The sequence below is a fragment of the Schistocerca piceifrons genome, chromosome X, assembly GCF_021461385.2.
Source record: "Schistocerca piceifrons isolate TAMUIC-IGC-003096 chromosome X, iqSchPice1.1, whole genome shotgun sequence".
Lineage (NCBI taxonomy): Eukaryota > Metazoa > Arthropoda > Insecta > Orthoptera > Acrididae > Schistocerca > Schistocerca piceifrons.
The window spans coordinates 279181883-279201846 of record NC_060149.1 but is presented as its reverse complement, the minus strand read 5'-3'; the positions used below and the strand labels follow the sequence as shown (position 1 = coordinate 279201846).

General features: G+C 41.5%; 1 protein-coding gene across 2 annotated transcripts in view; it reads right to left on the bottom strand.

Moving 5' to 3' along the window:
• LOC124721168 (plexin-A4) overlaps positions 1 to 13578 on the bottom strand; it is a 996057-nt gene extending 982479 nt beyond the window's left edge. For both annotated transcript variants that reach the window (XM_047246003.1, XM_047246004.1), the window contains exon 1: positions 13070 to 13578. The gene's annotated coding sequence lies outside the window, so the exon portion shown is untranslated. The remainder of the gene's footprint in view (positions 1 to 13069) is intronic.
• Positions 13579 to 19964: the final 6386 nt, after the last annotated feature.

Sequence of the window (19964 nt, the reverse complement as noted above, 5' to 3'; positions counted from 1 at the left end):
ACAGTGTCTGCCGAACATTCGCAGCATCCGCTCTTTTACTGTTAGAAGCATTTTACAAAAAACGCTAAAAACGACACCATAAATATGAGCTGTATTGCGCGGATGTAACCTACTCTACACTGAAATAAGGCGAACCTACGCTTGTAGCATTCGTAGATTTCTAGAACGTTTCTGACAATTTCGACTGCCGGCCGCGGTGGTCGAGCGGTTCTAGGCGCTTCAGTCCGGAAACCACGCGGCTGCTACGGTCGCAGGTTCGAATCCTGCCTCGGGCTTGGATGTGTGTGATGTCCTTAGGTTAGTTAGGTTTAAGTAGTTCTTAGGGGACTGATGACCTCAGCTGTTAAGTCCCATAGTGCTTAGAGCCATTTTTGAACAATTTCGACTGGAATCCGCTTGTAGAAAATCGGAAGGTAGCTGGGATAAAATACAGGGACGAAACATTATCTTCAACAAACACAAAAACCCGACTGTAGTTGTAAGACATGAAAAGAAATCAGTACATGAGAAGGGGGTGAGAAAGGTACACTGAGCAAGCAGTGAAGAGAATCGAAGACAAATTTGGAAAAGGAATTACGGATCAGGACCTTTGGTGATGACAAGGTAACTCTGTCGGAGACGGCAGACAACTTGAAATAGCAGTTAAACTAGACAGATGGTGTCTTGAAAAGAGATTGTGAGATCATCGTCATACATATTATTTCTCAAGTTAATATCCCTTTTTCTCCGTAGATACTAATCGTACAGGGATGAATCAAATATCATCAGAAAGGTTTTGTAGCCTGCTTCTGTCACTGCATACCGATTTTGCGCTAAAACTTACAGTTTATGGTAAATTTTAACATAAAACAGATTTAACTATCATAGGCAAAAGGACGTCATGGATGCCCAGCTTTCTACCTATATTTTACGAAGATAATTTATTAATTAGGAATAAGACGCCCTTTTCCCATTATCTTATTACAAACACTACATTATTTGATTAACGTCTCACGGTCGGGATTCATAGTCACTTACAATTTTTTGAAGGACGTCATATTCACCGTTGACTGTAGAAATGATTTATTTCACAATTGCAATTTCGGCCTTTAGGCCATTTTCAAGTGGTACTGAAAGATTTTGCTTCAACACATATCTGATTTTAAAATCCTCTAACATGTATACATGCCATCGCCAAAACTAAGCGTTTTCACTGTAGAATTACATCGAAATACAGTTGGTATTACCTGTATTTCTACATTGAAGAGACTTATTTTTCACGATGGTATGTATACATGTCAGAGGATTTTGAAGTCTGTCATGCGCTGAAGCAAAATCTTTTGCAGTACCACTTGAAAACGGCCCTAGGCCGGTTTTGCAACTGTGAAATACATGATTTTTAGTCAGCGGCGAATATGATGTTTAAAAAAAACTTTTTATTTGTTTTAAAGTATTCAATAACCGGATACTTTGCGCATAGCATTGTCACACACAAAACCGAGACTACTGCGGTAATCCATTATCTCTACCCGTCTTAAAGCTGACTTTTCTCAACGAATATACTTTTCGAAACGACAAACATATTTTTCACTGTGATTTACCTATTGTTCCCACGGCGTAACATTCTTACTGTAACTGAAAATGTTTGTCGAGTTAAAGTTATGGGTTATGTGGCCCTACTGACAGTCCCTGGTCTCTGCCCATCATACAAGCTGGAACGAAAGTTCCGAATGCAATATATAGTTTTTGATACACGGAAAGGTATTCAGAAGAATGTACCATTAAATCATGATTATTATTGCGAGTCGTTTGGTTCATTTTTAAAGATGTCTTCTGTTCATTCCCACAACTACCCTTATCCCAATAACTACACTTATTACAAGGACTGTCTTTATTTAAAACTATAAAAGTGCGAAAGTTTCGCAAAGTCCCCTGGTCAACAAAAATAAAACTAGGGTAATGGAATGTACTTTAACTAATTCATGTGATGCTACTAGATTTGGAAATGAGACACTAAAATAGCGGATGAACTTTGTTATCCGGCCAGCAAGATAAATGTCGAAGTACAAATTAGTGAGGATATAAAGTGCAGAACTATAATAGCAAGAAATATTTCTGCAAAGGATAAACCTGTTAATATCGATCATAAATGTCTGAATGGCATTATTTGGAGTGTAACCTTGTGTCGAAGTGAATCGTGCATAATTCAAGCGAGAAGAGGGTGAAGATTTTGAAATGTGTGCTACAGAAGTATCGTGAAGAGTAGATTGTAGATCGTAAAATTAATGAAGAGGTAATAAATCGAATAGGGGGATAAAATGAAATTTATGGGACAACAGTATTAAAAGATGAGATCGCTTGGTAGGACACATTCTGAGACATCAAAGGATCATCTTTTGTTAATGGAGGGAAGTGTGGGAGGAGGGGGGGGGCGGGGAATTTTAGAGGGCGACCAAAGGTTGAAAGTAGTAACCAGATGTAGGTTGCAGTAGCCATGCAAGGATGAAAAGCCTTGGACAGAATAGATTATCTTGGAGAGCTACATCAAGCCAGTCTTCGGAGTGAAGACCACAACAACACAACTCAAACTACCTCTCAAAAGGAGTAACGTACGTTACTGGACCACTTGTATGGATACTTTCGAATTAGTAAATCCACGTAATGATGCGTGCGTGGATGGAAATTAGCCACTTCCTGTGTGTGAGCGTATATCTCAACCGGACGAGAAAAACTGGCGGTCTTGAGAGTCAAACTATAATGCAGTTACAATCTGACTACATCTGGAAACGGGAGTATTTGACTAAATTGCGTTTAACTTTACGCAAGCTGTCTATGCTCTTAACGTTTAGGAAGAATTTAGTATAAAAGTTCCTGACCACGGAATACCGCACTCAAGTGTATACAGCTAACTTCGTGAGACTGGCCCTTATGTATCCAGAACCTGTCACTGAACAAAATTTTGATTACTTACAAGCCATTGTTCAGCCTGTAGAAATTAGTCCCGCATTAAGCACAGCAGTAACATTTAGCTTTCAAAATAGCTGAGCACTATGGGACTTAGCATCTGAGGTCATCAGTCCCCCAGACTTAGAACTACTTAAACCTAACTAACCTAAGTACATCACACACATCCATGCCCGAGGCAGGATTCGAACCTGCGACCGTAGCGGTCGTGCGGTTCCAGACTGAAGCGCCTAGAACCGCTCGGCCACTCCGGCCGGCAATTTAGCTTTCAGCCTTGCTAAACAAGAAATGCAATATTTTTATTGAGGGATGTAGCTCCATGATTAAATATTGGTCGATGAATAAGTGCCAATCTTCAATCAATTATGTTCCTAATATTCACTGATGAAGTTGGATTCACATGCAACACCATCTACAACACCCGTAATTCACATCACCTGCGGGACAAAAACTGGAAAAAAAATTAAAAATCTGAACACAAATTTTCAACTTCGCAGTGTGGTGTGATCAGCAGTTGCCAGTTTGGCCTGTTTCCTTATCGCACCACAACGCAAGGCTCAATGCGAAGTCTTTCAGTAAAACTGACCCACGATTTAGATCCTGAACAAATTATGTCAGGCAGCGCATGTGAATCTAACAGTCCTAGGGCCGCATCGGTCACATTCATTGCCCATCAGGATTTGCCGGGCCTTACTCTATAAGAAACATGTCTGTAAAGTTAGCAGAAAAGCAGATCCGAAACTAAAAATGTAGCCAGAAGAACGGATTGATCGTTCGCATTATAAATAGTGCTATTCCACAACAACACACCAAGACGACCTCGGATGGATAACACGCAATGTTGTGAAGAACGCTGAAAAGTTTACTGAACTTGTTGGTCGAATGTCTGTAAATTGAGCTGAAACTGTTGTCAATTATACGCGCCTTTTGAGTTCAATAATATTTTAATACGCTGTTTGTGCATTCTTGAGTATTTTTGATGAGATCTGATCTGTGCATAGCATTCCAACAGGTAGCTAAAATTAGACAGAGGACAATGTCAATTTTTTACCTCGAAACAGTTGTGACTGCCGTCTTCTGCAACATTTACCATTTCTTCTCAAACACGACAAACAGGTATCGGACATGGACCTCCAATTTCAAATGGCTGAAGACAGTATCGAGTACACTTCTTTAAAAAAAAAAAAAAAACCATCACTGTACGTACATCCGTAAGGGTGACAGTAAGAGTAAACGAATGAGTGTGTACTTGATCGTCGTGGCGATCTCAAGTCAAGCTACATTTCCTAGCGCCAAACTTACACTTTTGTTTCGTTTCTTCTCCACTAATGGACTATTACCGCAGTGGTCTATCCACAACAGACACGCGGTGTCCGTCCGAATTATGAAATTCAGGAATTATAATTACAAACATTTCTCATTACGTCCCTTCAGCACACTTCGCCAAAATATTTTACCAATTTTTTATCACAATTTCCACACACGTGTTCTCTGTAATCACATAATTTCTCATAACAACCCATCGATGGCAATCACCAACTGAATAAAGCGCTTGAGAAAAAGCTTGAAGGAAAACTGCAGGGGTTTCAATGAAGTCTACTGCAGGTTACCAGTAATATTTCCCATTCTCACTCTTTTCCTAGACCATTCAAGGGTGTGTCCGCATCAGGACAACAGAGTTACCCTTACACAACAGTAACAGTCATCAGCTGTGAAGGATGTTAAAGCTGGCAATAAATATCTGGACTCCTTTTCAGACCTCCACTTCGAAAATTTTTATGAATAATGCAAATCATCTTTCTTGCCCCGTCTTACTTCTGGTGTGCTTTTGCGCTGACTAAACGAGCGCATGACGGATCGTGAAGCTCCCCCGTTAGTTCTTTTTGCTGTGGGTGTCACAATGATGATCAATATTCGTCTTTTTTCATGAACACTGTCAACAACCGCGGCCGTTGTTTACTTGGTTCTCATATCTAGGAACCTTTGCCTTTGCACACTGGCTAACAGCCCGTCATTTTCATCGTTGTACTCAAAGAAATCTTCAGCTTAATCCACAGTTTGCATCCGCATCATACAGGCACAAATATTCGCTACATTCTCAGGATGCTATGGCACTGACGATTCACGAAGTTTTAAATTTGCAGCGCCATCCAACAATAGTTTAGGCATTAAACCAAGAAAAGCTTATGTGTTACCAAAGGGCCCCGTGTTCAAAATCTCAGTTGTCATTATCGTGCCATTATCCGTATGTCCGTCGTATATGTGGTGTTTTGAACTAACTGTTGTTACAATTTTTCAACAGAGGTTCGCAAGTGACTTCAGCTTGTCGTGTTGACTAAATAAAAAACAGTTCTAGAATCAGGGCACTGAGCGAAGCAATGAGGCGAAGCCGAAACGACGGGTAGCTGGCCCCTGCGTGTTACGCCGTCCGCCCAACTAGCGCCTGTGTACTGTATCTTACGTTAATTTCGAAGCACAAATGTTTTCAAAATACTTACACCACTTTATGGGCAGCAATGTAATCTGATAAAACATACTTCTAAAATAAATCTGAAGTTCTGCCTTCACAGTGCTACCTTCCGGTCTTACGTTACTAGAAATTTTTTCATACAGGTTGAAACTTCAAAGGAGAGTGACTACATAAAAAAATGTACTGCCTCTGAAGCGCTACGTGCACAGTAAGGACGAGATTCTGCTCCAATACTTTAAAATACCTTAGTGCGAATTGTAAGGCGAAGATTTACCGTGAAATTTGTCCTGCTTGTTGAACGTTTTTGCAACACTCTCGCGCTGACTGGGCATACTCGTGACGAATCGCAAAACCCCTCTTCGAATCTTTCCATCTCCTGCAATATTCTACCTAGGTAAAGGCCCTAGGCTAACTAACAGCACTTAAGAAAGGGTCATATAAGAGTTCTGAAGTATTCTCCATGCATCTCCCTTACTTATCCTCCTCAGTCTGTTTCCCCAATACTAGATTTATATGGTTTTTTCACCTTAAAAACTTCTGATAGACCATCGGTCGATTAATATTAACTGCTGGACATAGTCCTCCCCGACATTTTTCCATTACTTACGGTGCTGTCATACGCATACATGCTGCTGTTATCTGTTTTCTAGTAACTAAATGGTTCAAATGGCTCTGAGCACTATGAGACTTAACATCTATGGTCATCATTCCCCTAGAACTTAGAACTACCCAAACCTAACCAACCTAAGGACAACACACAACATCCAGTCATCACGAGGCAGAGAAATTTCTAGTAACTACCAAGATTCCGTTTGGCCATGGCCTTTTTCTTTTCTTAACACTTGGAATCTAGCAGTGAATTCCCCTGATCTGTCTACTATGCATTCGCCTGGCTACACCTCTTTTTTACCTCAGTTTAATGACAGTATTCCACTCCAACCTATTCCCTTATCCATTTGTTCATTTTCCTGTCTCTCTATTTCTCAATAGGCATCCCTACATTGTATGCTTCTGGCAGAAACACAAGGATGTGTGTGTGTGTGTGTGTGTGTGTGTGTGTGTGTGTGTGTGTGTGTGTGTGTGTGTGTGTGGACACTGACCCCAAAAACGGCTGTGTGACAGTACAATGAAACAATACATTTTCGCTTTTTTTTTTTTTTTTACATGCAGTGCATTATATTTTCTTACGTTGTAGATCAACAATCTTTTATCTTTAACTCTCCCTGCACCTCGCAATTAATTATTAGTGTTGGAATCTTTCTGATTAATTAGCTGATACTAGGAGCGAGCTTTTCCGACTAGTTATCCCCACTGGCTTCACCGTGAAAGCCGGCCGTGGTGGCCGAGCGGTTCTAGGCGCTTCAGTCCGGAACCGCGCGACTGCTACGATCGCAGGTTCGAATACTGCCTCGGGCATGGATGTGTGTGATGTCCTTAGGTTAGTTTGGCTTAAATAGTTCTAAGTTCTCGGGGACTGATGACCTCAGCTGTTGAGTCCCATAGTGCTCAGGGCCATTTGAGCCCTTTTTTTTTTTCACCGTGAAAACGAACAGCAGCGACTAGTCTGAATGTTGGCCCACTGCTGAAGTCTCGATTGTATTACCAAACGCGATGACATTTACCTTTGCATAATGGGTAGGAACGATGCTCCACTCTTATCGTAAAGTTATATAAACTTGAACTATTGAGGTTTCGTAAAGTCGAAAGAAAAGCGTATTGTGCAGTGCTGTAATACGGTTTTCGCTGTGAACAAATCTGCAAGATACTGTAATTGTTTAAGAGTTAACAGTCCACGGTGAAGGGTATTTCGCAGTAATATTAAAGAATTTATGTCCTATTCAGTCCGCATATTGAGTGAGGGAAAAGTAACAATCTATATGCCTCTGTATGCGCTCTAATCTTATTCTTAGTATCCCTACTTAAGATGTAGAATATGGCAGAGAACTGTAGCACAATCCCAGTCGAAAACAGGTTCGATAAATGTATCTGACTGTCGTATTTAGAAAACTTTTATGTCAATTGACTCCCCGCGGAAGCCTACGCAATTATATATCCAACTGTTGTTGTTGTTGTGGTCTTCAGTCCTGAGACTGGTTTGATGCAGCTCTCCATGCTACTCTATCCTGTGCAAGCTTCTTTATCTCCCAGTACCTACTGCAACCTACATCCTACTGAATCTGCTTAGTGTATTCGTCTCTTGGTCTCCCTCTACGATTTTTACCCTCCACGCTGCCCTCCAATGCTAAATTGGTGATCCCTTGATGCCTCAGAACATGTCCTACCAACCGATCCCTTCTTCTAGTCAAGTTGTGCCACAAACTTCTCTTCTCCCCGATCCTATTCAATACTTCCTCATTAGTTACATGATCTACCCATCTAATCTTCAGCATTCTTCTGTAGCACCACATTTCGAAAGCTTCTATTCTCTTCTTGTCCAAACTAGTTATTGTCCATGTTTCACTTCCATACATGGCTACACTCCATACAAATACTTTCAGAAACGACTTCCTGACACTTAAATCTATACTCGATGTTAACAAATTTCTCTTCTTCAGAAACGATTTCCTTGCCATTGCCAGTCTACATTTTATATCCTCTCTACATCGACCATCATCAGTTATTTTACTCCCTAAATAGCAAAACTCCTTTACTACTTTAAGTGTCTCATTACCTAATCTAATCCCCTCAGCATCACCCGATTTAATTTGACTACATTCCATTATCCTCGTTTTGCTTTTATTGATGTTCATCTTATATCCTCCTTTCAAGACACTGTCCATTCCGTTCAACTGCTCTTCCAAGTCCTTTGCTGTCTCTGACAGAATTACAATGTCATCGGCGAACCTCAAAGTTTTTACTTCTTCTCCATGAATTTTAATACCTACTCCGATTTTTTTTTTTTTCCTTTACTGCTTGCTCAATATACAGATTGAATAACATCGGGGAGAGGCTACAACCCTGTCTCACTCCTTTCCCAACCACTGCTTCCCTTTCATGCCCCTCGACTCTTATAACTGCCATCTGGTTTCTGTACAAATTGTAAATAGCCTTTCGCTCCCTGTATTTTTTCTGATATCCAACTAGGTTTAGCGAAAAAATGGTTTGTTTCTTCCGAAGATCGCCTTTCAAGTTCTCTCTATCGCACCTTGACATGAGCTGTACCGGCGTATTATCATCCGTGCAATGTGTATCTGGACTCACAGAAAACACTGCACTGACTTAATGTTTCGCGTACGTTGCCAGCGCAGTCACGAGTAAATGCGTTGCATATATATTATTCCAGACGGTTTGAAACGAAACATTTATAAATGTATACCTCTGACTACTCTGTGGTGGTACCTTCAGATGTATTAAGATGAAAGCAGCCATAATGTGCCACCGGCAACGGAGTACAAGTTCGCACGCATGGCTAACAAGGAACTAAGAACTAATTCCGTCGTGTGAACCAGTTCTTCAGTAACGACAGGTTATATGCGAGTTCACATTTCTGTTATACGTTTGACACACAAGACAATCTTGCTACCTGTTATCAGATAACAGTGAATAGCCGTTAGGCGAAAGTCAGGGAAGAACCATTCTAAAATCCCCTTCATACGAAAAACTCAAATAACCTTGAAAATTATCGATGTCTTTCATAGATTACTTGATGCCGCAGTACCTGCAAGTAAAACACGACGGAATGTAATATTTAAGTTTCAGTAATCACTATCCTGCTATCTGAAGATTATTATCAAAATACTTATACAAGCAATGGAAATACCACAAGACTATAAAGCGTCAGATTGTGTCACAGCACGAGCAGTACAACCGTTACCATTAATCCTAGAATATTATACCAATTTTGATTCCTTCCATACCTATACCTTCATTGATTCGACTAACACACCTAGGTTTGGCCAGGAAAATTGTTAAAAAGCGGCGCAACGGTAGAATTATAAACCCTCCCCTCCACAACAATAGGGGGTTATTGAAGGGGAATGTGTTAGCCGAATCGACTACCGGTAGTATTTTAGGGTTAAATTTGTTATTTACTGAAATAGCATTTTATGCAGGTAATTTGCAATAACGTCGTTTACTTGGATGCCTCATGCGAGTAAGTTATACTACCTAGACTCAGGAAAAATACAGGAACTTAACGTTGCATCAGTCACAAAACCAAAATGTACACACCAGTTTAGTACACAGTAAGACTGTGTTTCCCATACATAGTTCTGAGGCGCAAGAAGGAAGATACAAACATCATCTACTACATTTTTCCCAATGGAATTAATGAAGTATATAATCATAATATAATTGTTGTACGCGATCGAATGTGAAATGTATACGGTTTTATTCTGACCCCTCAAACTGCACGGGACTATAGACTGTAGTATGATCTTTCAATTTGTTTTACTTTGAGGATGCAAAATTTTTACTTACAAACTCTTGTCGATCAATGTGCGCAGAAGATCACGCACTCCCAGTAAATGCATGAGACTTCAGCGTTGCCAACAGAAGAGCCCAAACAACCAATCATGACGTTACAGTAAGTAACTTCGAGCTCGTATTTTACTGTTATCAATATTTCGAAGACAGTCTAAGGAAGACAAATTTTATTACAAGTGATCTGGTACACTGAGTTACAGGGATAACATACGTTGTAATTTAAAAGCACATGTATATGTATAACGCTATTAAAATTTCCCATGCCGAATGTTCGAATCTTTCGTTGAAACTAATAATGAAAACAAGCTGACGCTAACAGACAATGTAATGGCAACTTACAATTTACTGAAGTAATTCTGACATTGTTACGTAGGGATGATTTGAATGTGTTAAGCATTCTACGTGGTCGACATGCATATGTTTGCGATGGCAGCTTCTATATTTAACAGAAAAACCCTAAAACGTGGTTGAAACTTCGTTATGCTTGCTTGATTTGTATTTCTTAGTTTATGAACTATTTCAGCCTGATGAACTGTTGTGACTGATAAATAATGATTCTCAGGAGGAAAAACTATTATATATTTAAATAATCATGAGTGTAGTAAGGCAGTTATAGGAAATATGACTCTGTAACTGGTGAAAAAATCCAAACGATCAAAGATTTTACCAAACAGGCACGGCTGATTACACATCTTTACGTTATTAATAATCAGAACAATAAATACTGTCACTGAGGGAAGAGGCCACTACAGTCTAATTTAATACAATTACCGACGCTGATCCAAAATATTTCATTTTCTGTGTCGCATAAAATGTAAATGCAGACAAAAAAATCTCATCAAATGTAATAAAAAACGCAGAACTAGAAATACTTATATGCCTTCAGTTGGAAACCTCTCTGCCATTCTCGATGTTCGCTTATGTTTGTTGACATCAATTATATTTATAATCCGATGTGTGGCTACAGCGAAACGTAACTAGGCTTACGAGCTTCCCAGTATTTTGAGAATAATGATGAAGGCAGATGACACGCACATGTTAACCACGTGAATAAAATCTTTTGACAGGAATGGAGGAGACACGCGACACAATAAGGGTACTTTTTCCTCCTCTTATTGTACGTCTTCGTTATATCTATATAATCGGCTTTAACTTCTAAGAAATCACGACGCACTGGGCGATATACAATCGCAAAAACTCAGCCGGGATCTTGCAGAAATGGAAAAATTTTGCCTAAAGATTTAGACAGGAATTAAAAAATTAATAATAACAGCGGATTAGGCTTTAAAATGCACCTAAGGTTTCGAGAAGTTTTTAGGGCTTCTAAAAACCGTCTTTGTTGTGGGTAGAGACGCTAGCGCTATAAAAACAACAAAAATTTGTAAAGAAACCGCAAAATTCCATCGAATGAAGCAACACAATTCGAGAACTTTTATGTCCTTGAAGTTCTATACGAAGAGATTGAAAAGGCAACCATATCAGGAAAGTTACACCACCCCCTCGCCCCGAACAAAATAACAGCCGCAATTCAACAGGGAGAACTCAGCTGGCTACTGGAAGTAATAACTAACTGCGCTACAAAAGAAAATTTTGACAATTTAAACACCTCGATACTGTTGTTTATAAGGCACAGATTCCTAAAAGGATGTAAGTGTTTGTCGGTTACAGAAAACGATGAACAAATATACTCTCATTCATCTGTATTCGTCCTCCTTAGGATTCCTCAGTCATAATGTAGGATACAATACAGTCCGTTCTATGAAATCCAATAACAGTTAAATTTACATAGTCCTCGAGTCACTGATAAAAAATACCAATAAATTCGTGTTTACACATGTACACACAGAAATGTTTCAAAAGACACGTTAAGGAAATTTAATGCTTTTGGAAAAAAAAAAAATCACCCAAAGCTTTGAAAGCAAAGTTTTTGATTTTTGCAACAATAGAACATTGAGCAAGTGAGTAGAAGTGTTGTAAGAGCTTTCTTGAAACACGCAGCTATGAAAGTAGTGAAGCCTGTAACCTCAGTGAGCCTAGAATAACGCCACGACCGAACTACGGTTGTTTTTCCAACTAATTGGCTGTTATTCGGTAGAACATGATACCAGCACTGACAAGTATATAACGTGCTTTACACTTATGCCTTTTACAATACTGTAAGTAAATGTAATCGCATTTAAGTTGCAGGGAATGTAATAATAGAATTCTTATCTCCCCACTTTTCTATAACTTTGCTGTACTGTCTGTATTTCTCGGTATGTGATATGCAGGGTACACGAACTTACGCAAAAATAAACAACTAAAAGTAAACACTATAACGTTTTCAGAGCCCCTGGAATTATTTCTTAATTGCGCATAAGATAACACAAGGAACTGCCATAAAATATATTTAAAAACCACACACAACAAAAAACACCCCCCTAACGGTCCGCTGCTGTTCATCTGTGACAAGCCTCTTCATAAATATTCTGTATCATATAAATAATCCACGTGGCTAAACTATTTTCTGCAACTATAGGAAAAAAATATAGTCCCAGGTCTTCGAAAGTCATGCACAGCATTCACTGAACAGAGAAATTAAAAAAAAGAAAAAGAAAACGATAATTTCGTAGTTCAAAAACGCCATAAATTTTAGATGCGTAAGAACTGCAGAATATACACTTGCTTTCCGGTATATACGTTTGCGCAGCTAATGTTTCATGCTAAAATGGTGATCAGTATTTTAAAGCAATTCTAATCAATCCAGTTCAAACCACAGTCCACTTGGGTTAATAAATACGTGGCTTGAACTAGAAATAATATCGTCACGGACACTGTTCGTTCTCTTTTGAACGGTATAGTATTCTATTACTATAAGAGTGGATTTAATGCAATAGTGGAACGCGACTGTGAAGTATCATATTACAAACGTGGAGTGTGATGTCAAGCAGCAATTACCCTAGGAACTACTGGTCGTCCATTAACTGTAATATCGCCAGAATTTCCTAGGTGTATGCATGGGGATGTAGAAAGACGCCGGAAGATGGGTAACGCATTCTCAATGATACACACACAGACATACACGCACACACTCTGACAAAGGGGTGGGGGAAGCCTTGGCTTGGAACCAGAGTTCCTTGGCTATCCCCAGAGAAGGAAAACTTCGCAAGTTTCACCTCACACCATCAGTAAACAGCACTACAGGATGTAAACTAAAACATCGTGATGATAAACAATATGCGGTCAACTTACCTTGAGACGAACGGCAGTCCAGCAAAAAATGTCTATGTCTAAAGCTGCAGAACTAAAACATCCAGCATGCACCTCTCACTAATTCACGCCGTAAAGGTTGTCGTTGAACTGTCTAATCCCACAATTAATACGAAAAGTCGGCGTCGTCACTTTTGAGCACAAATTCGTTACTTCACAATTTTTGCCATTTTATTAATCACACGCACACAAACACATTTCACTACTTGTACGCATATGTGCGGGCCTCGCTTCGGCCGTTTTATCTGTTCATTTCCAATAGAGAGACGGCATGGTTAAGATTTTTTCTGGTTAGAGGCTTTCTCAATTTTTGTTAGATGTAAACTACCGTATAAATTTCAGTATACTACAAACTGAAACCTTTCAAATCCACATAAAGCTTCCCACCACACTCGCACATACGTTAAATTGAAAATTTAGCTGAAGGAATGTGACAAAAATACATTTTTTAAAAAAGCCGCTGAAAACTACCTCCCCTCCCGGCCGTTGACTCGGCGACTCGTCACTGAATGACAACGGCCGGCCCGGCTCTTTCTGCTCTCCCCAGAGAAGCCTCCCCTCCTCCCCACCATTCAGATAGGTGCTCCCCTCCACGCGCATGCGCAGAGACGGGATGCGCGGTCGGGGCAGTCCCGTATCCAATGCATTATGCTTTATTCGATATTATCAGCTTTACGTTCGCACTTGTAGAAACGCTTAAGTTTTGCGTTAATACTTGCACAAAAGTGAAATTCAGGCCGTGTCGCTGTGTGATGGTAGGTTCCTTTACATGTTGACGAGTCTGGTGTATTCTGTGTTCTTCTTTCGAGCGAATAATTAATTCAAGAATAAAGTAATGTTGATTCATGTTGTACTCATCCGGGAATCTGTTTATCGTAACACGATTGCATAACGGCATATTTCCCACAAAATAGCTCTATTCGTCTATTACCATCAAAGCGAAGTAGGCGAGGAATATTAACTTGTCTCAGTAGTCAGAAACAGATAAAGAGGAGTTCGAGAGCAGTTTAATATGCTTCTAACCGCAACATCACACATTTACATGGAACAGGTCTTAATCACACTCTCAGCAACAAAGTGAAGCTCGTAAGACTGATTAACGCTTGTCAAACAACTGAAGTGGAACGCCCATTTCGTAACCATTTAACACAAAATCCAAAGTAAATAACTCTTTCAGACTACAGTGCAATGTATACACTTAACTAAAGCTTAGGCCTACCACAGGTCCAGGATTAGCTCGGACACTCCTGGTTTTTAGTGCTGTCCGCGGTAATGTCAGAGATAGCAAAAATATCTGCGATTTGAGTATTTGGCGATTTTTTTTTTAAATTTTAGACCTAGTTGTTCGACATCGCGTTTTTAAACATTCTCTTACGGTCGTGCGTCTCTCAGGCGACCTTGGAGCAAGCGGTGACGTCAATGGGGAGGCGTGGTTACCGGTTCCACCACAACTGCCACGTAGTCTTTTGGAAATACAACAAAGGCAATCTGTTTATGTTGTTTTCGTGTGTGAATTAATTCGTCTACACGTATTTGATCAACTTATATCTATTGTTTTTTTTCCTCGTCGCTTAGCAAAGGGCGACAGAGAGCGTGTGTTTAACGTAAACCTGCAACAGAAATACAAATTTTTTGAACTGTGTAAAATCAGTTAAAATGGACGTGTTTATTGCACACTACGTACTACAGAATTTTCTGTTGCGCATAAAGGAAAGTGTGACATTAAGGTTAACATAAAAACAGCTACTCCTTCACCAAACGTAAGAGATTTCTTTTAAAGTCAAAGATGGGAATAAGAGTTGAGAGTGATTTTTCAATTATAGGGAGCATTTGGTCTGTAGAAAGCGGTAGACTTTCTGTATCTACTGTTACATATCTGACAAATGTTAAAATTATTTCAGAAATATCATGTTATGAATTTTGTGATGTACTGTACGTAAAACAAATATAGTGAATTACAAAAGTCATGGCTAGTGAAAAATACAACTGAATAAATTAAGTTTAATGTTTCAGTTAACTGTTGAAACGTTTAAGTAATTTCAAAAACAAATCCTGGGTTGGAGCCAAAAAACATAGTAAGCCAAAGAGGAAAAACTGTGTGTCAGACAGGAACTCGAAGTCATTCTGTTGTCTTTCGCAGGTAAAGGTCTTGACAACAGAACACAGTACGTAAGAGCGTTACCTGCGAATGCTAATGGTTCTGATTGAAACCTCATTTTGCTCACACATTTGATTTATTTTTTTATCCTGACAAGATCAGGACCGTCAAGCAATCTCTTACATCTAACCAAACATTTTACAAATTTTACGTTATGTTAATTACGATCCAGTTTTAATCCGTCGAAGGGTTTCAGATGAAAATTGGTATAGCTAATACTATCTGTAGAATACAATAATCCACCTTCATCAATAAAAGCAAATTTCTCATTTGTCTCGCAGTTGCACTATCTTAATGCCTAACTGCTCACCACGCACCATATTTTTGAGAGGTTCGGAAGAAGAACTGTTACAAACAAATTTTCCTTGAATAAGTGCACTATGTATTTTTATTTACCCGCCTCCGTAGCTGAGCCCTCAAAAAATGGATAGCGAATGAATGGGCTGTAAGGGGATATTGAAGGCCTGTATATCTACTCGCTGTCCACCTTCTTCTGCCCCTCTCTCTGTGCATCTGTTACTACCCCTCTCTCTTTCCATTTGCTCCTCCCCCTCTGTCTATCTTCTCCTCTCCCTTCTGTCCACTTGCTCCGTCCCCTTCTGTAAATCTCCTCTTACCCTCTCTATATCCTCTTCCCCCCCTCTCTCTGTGCCAATCTCCTCCGCCTCTTCTTTCTGTCCATCTCTTTGTCTCTCCTTTCTGTGTCCATCTCCTCTTCCCTTTCTCTGTCCTTTTCTCCCTTCCGATCTCTCTGCCCATCTCCTCCTCTCTCTCCCTCTTTCTATCTATCAACTCCTCCCCTATCTCTGTCCATCAACTCCTCCCTGCTCTCTGTTCGCCTCCTTCCCCCCTCTACATTCTGCCCACCTACTTCTCCTCCCCCCCTCTCTCTCTCTGTCTGTCTTCTCCTTCCTCCCCTCTCTCTGTTCATCTCCTCCTCCCTTCTCCCTTTTCCTGTCCATCTCCTCCATCCCTCTCTCTCTGTTCATGTCCTTGGCTTTCCTTTCTCTGCCCATCTCTTCCTTCCCATCTCTCCTTCCATTTCTCCCTCCCCATTCTCTCTTGGTCCCGCCTCCTCTCTTCACGTTATCACTCCCACCGCAATACATTTCACATACATTTCACTTGTAGCTCCAGCGAATTCCGTCCTACAATTTCGTTTTTGCGCAGCTCCTGAACTATGTGTCATACAATGATATAGTTTTGCAGATACATCCAGTGGTATATATGGACACTGCTGCGGTACGTGATGGAAATAGAGTTATTAGTAAAGATATAATAAATTAAAATATCATGCCTGACGCAATAGTCACAGTGCATGAACAGCAAAAATGTAGTACGCGATAAACTTTTTTCCTTTAATCATTTTATGGGGCTTGAGAGCGGGAAAAGTCTCGTAAAGACTTGGAATTATGTGTAAAATTTGTTGCAAATCACTAAGTGCTCTTATTCTTAAAAACAGGATGAATATAGTCAGGCTACTTGGCGAATTATTTGCTACGCTTACTTTTCATCCTCAACCTCACCCCTCTGAGAGTTAGGTGGTTCTAACCACCACAGTGATTCTTTCCAGACAGTGAGTGATACGTGTACCAAGTTGAAATCGATCCAGTGACAGGAGGAGGATGGTATCACACATACATGCGTCCGCTCTTAAACGAGGGCGTGCTGAAAAGTAACGCCTCCGATTTTTTATGTGAAAATTCTTAAAGCTATTTAAATAAAACAAACGTTGTTATTATTAACACTATATTCTTCACGTCTGTATATTTGCAGCCCTCTACCGCTGTAGGGCTCAGAAAGATAAATTGGAAATTTGTGGTAAGATCTTATGGGACCAAACTGCTGAGGTCATCGGTCCAAAAGCTTACGCACTACTTAATCTAACGTAAACTAACTTACGCTAAGGACACCACACACAAACACCCATGTTCGAAGGAGGACTCGAACCCCCGACGGAGGGAGCCGTAGGGCTCAGAACTGTAGCGTGTAACATGGCTGTTTGTAACGTAACTATCTTGCTGCGTTAGAAACAGCGTGCTGTAATAGAGTTTCGAATTCGAAGAGTTCGTCTACACATGGAACACCCTCTCCTTGAGCATGAAAATGCCAGACCATTCTGCGACATCTGCAGCTATCCTCCATACAGTCGGCACTTGGCCCCACCCGATTTTCATCTGTTTCCAAAACTTAAAGAACACCTTCGAGGACTTTACTTTGATAGTGATGATGCGGTGCAAGCAGAGGTGAGGTTGTGGCACCGTCAACAGTGTCAAACATTCTACAGCGACGATATCAACAAACTGGTCTCCCTTTAGGAGAAATGTGTACGCCGCCTTGGCGACGATATTGAAAAATAAATAGAATGTTAACAACGTTTGTTTTATTAAAAAAAAAGCTGTAAGATATTTCACATAAAAAATTCGGAGGCATTACTTTTCAGCACGCCCTCGCAATATGTTTGAATTAATAAAAAAAAGAGATAGGTGACAGCGCTTGACTGCTGTGCAGAGGACCCGAGTTTAAATTACAGGTGCTGCCAGGGATTTTTCATTCATGCGAACGCTGAATCAGGTTGCAGCCAGCCGCGTGTGACCAGTTGAGGAGCCATTTGAATGAGAAGTGGTGGCTTCAAGATGTTGAAACCTGACGACGTCACAGAGAGTGATGTGTAGGCCCCATGCCTCCACATACCTCATCCAAATAACACAATCTGGTAGAGAATGAAACGGCGTCCTTTCGCCACAGCGTGGTCCTGTGCGTCTGATCGTAGAGTATACATGGAGAGGCATTTAAATTTGATTCCGGAAATATCTGCCCAACTACAAACCAGGTTAAAAAAAAGTAGTAAAAGTTGCTCGTCTCGAAGGAGGACATCTGGTGACACCAAATTTGACACCTCAGGCTTACACCAGGGGCGGGAGGGGTTCAGATTTGAAATCTCAAATAGGAATCCCATTTTTTTTTATTGTGGATTCGGATTCTCCGGGTAAAATACGTAACTTTGGAAGTAGGCTGTTTACGTTTTTATGTTGGTAACGCCACGTAGCGCTCTGTATGAAAATCACTGACTGTGCTGTGTGCAGTCTGTGGCTGGTTGGACTCATTGTTGGAATATTCGCTCGTGTAGTGTTGGGCAGTTGGATGTGAACAGCGCGTAGCGTTGTGCAGTTGGAGGTGAGCCGCCAGTAGTGGTGGATGTGGAGAGAGAGATGCCAGAGTTTTGAGAGGTTACTATAAGCGGACGATCTAGACGCGTGTCCGCCAGAAAAAGGAAATTTGTAAAGATGGTTGTCATGAATTGTAGACATACACTCCTGGAAATGGAAAAAAGAACATATTGACACCGGTGTGTCGGACCCACCATACTTGCTCCGGACACTGCGAGAGGGCTGTACAAGCAATGATCACACGCACGGCACAGCGGACACACCAGGAACCGCGGTGTTGGCCGTCGAATGGCGCTAGCTGCGCAGCATTTGTGCACCGCCGCCGTCAGTGTCAGCCAGTTTGCCGTGGCATACGGAGCTCCATCGCAGTCTTTCACACTGGTAGCATGCCACGACAGCGTGGACGTGAACCGTATGTGCAGTTGACGGACTTTGAGCGAGGGCGTATAGTGGGCATGCGGGAGGCCGGGTGGACGTACCGCCGAATTGCTCAACACGTGGGGTGTGAGGTCTCCACAGTACATCGATGTTGTCGCCAGTGGTCGGCGGAAGGTGCACGTGCCCGTCGACCTGGGACCGGACCGCAGCGACGCACGGATGCACGCCAAGACCGTAGGATCCTACGCAGTGCCGTAGGGGACCGCACCGCCACTTCCCAGCAAATTAGGGACACTGTTGCTCCTGGGGTATCGGCGAGGACCATTCGCAACCGTCTCCATGAAGCTGGGCTACGGTCCCGCACACCGTTAGGCCGTCTTCCGCTCACGCCCCAACATCGTTCAGCCCGCCTCCAGTGGTGTCGCGACAGGCGTGAATGGAGGGACGAATGGAGACGTGTCGTCTTCAGCGATGAGAGTCGCTTCTGCCTTGGTGCCAATGATGGTCGTATGCGTGTTTCGCGCCGTGCAGGTGAGCGCCACAATCAGGACTGCATACGACCGAGGCACACAGGGCCAACACCCGGCATCATGGTGTGGGGAGCGATCTCCTACACTGGCCGTACACCACTGGTGATCGTCGAGGGGACACTGAATAGTGCACGGTACATCCAAACCGTCATCGAACCCATCGTTCTACCATTCCTAGACCGGCAAGGGAACTTGCTGTTCCAACAGGACAATGCACGTCCGCATGTATCCCGTGCCACCCAACGTGCTCTAGAAGGTGTAAGTCAACTACCCTGGCCAGCAAGATCTCCGGATCTGTCCCCCATTGAGCATGTTTGGGACTGGATGAAGCGTCGTCTCACGCGGTCTGCACGTCCAGCACGCACGCTGGTCCAACTGAGGCGACAGGTGGAAATGGCATGGCAAGCCGTTCCACAGGACTACATCCAGCATCTCTACGATCGTCTCCATGGGAGAATAGCAGCCTGCATTGCTGCGAAAGGTGGATATACACTGTACTAGTGCCGACATTGTGCATGCTCTGTTGCCTGTGTCTATGTGCCTGTGGTTCTGTCAGTGTGATCATGTGATGTATCTGACCCCAGGAATGTGTCAATAAAGTTTCCCCTTCCTGGAACAATGAATTCACGGTGTTCTTATTT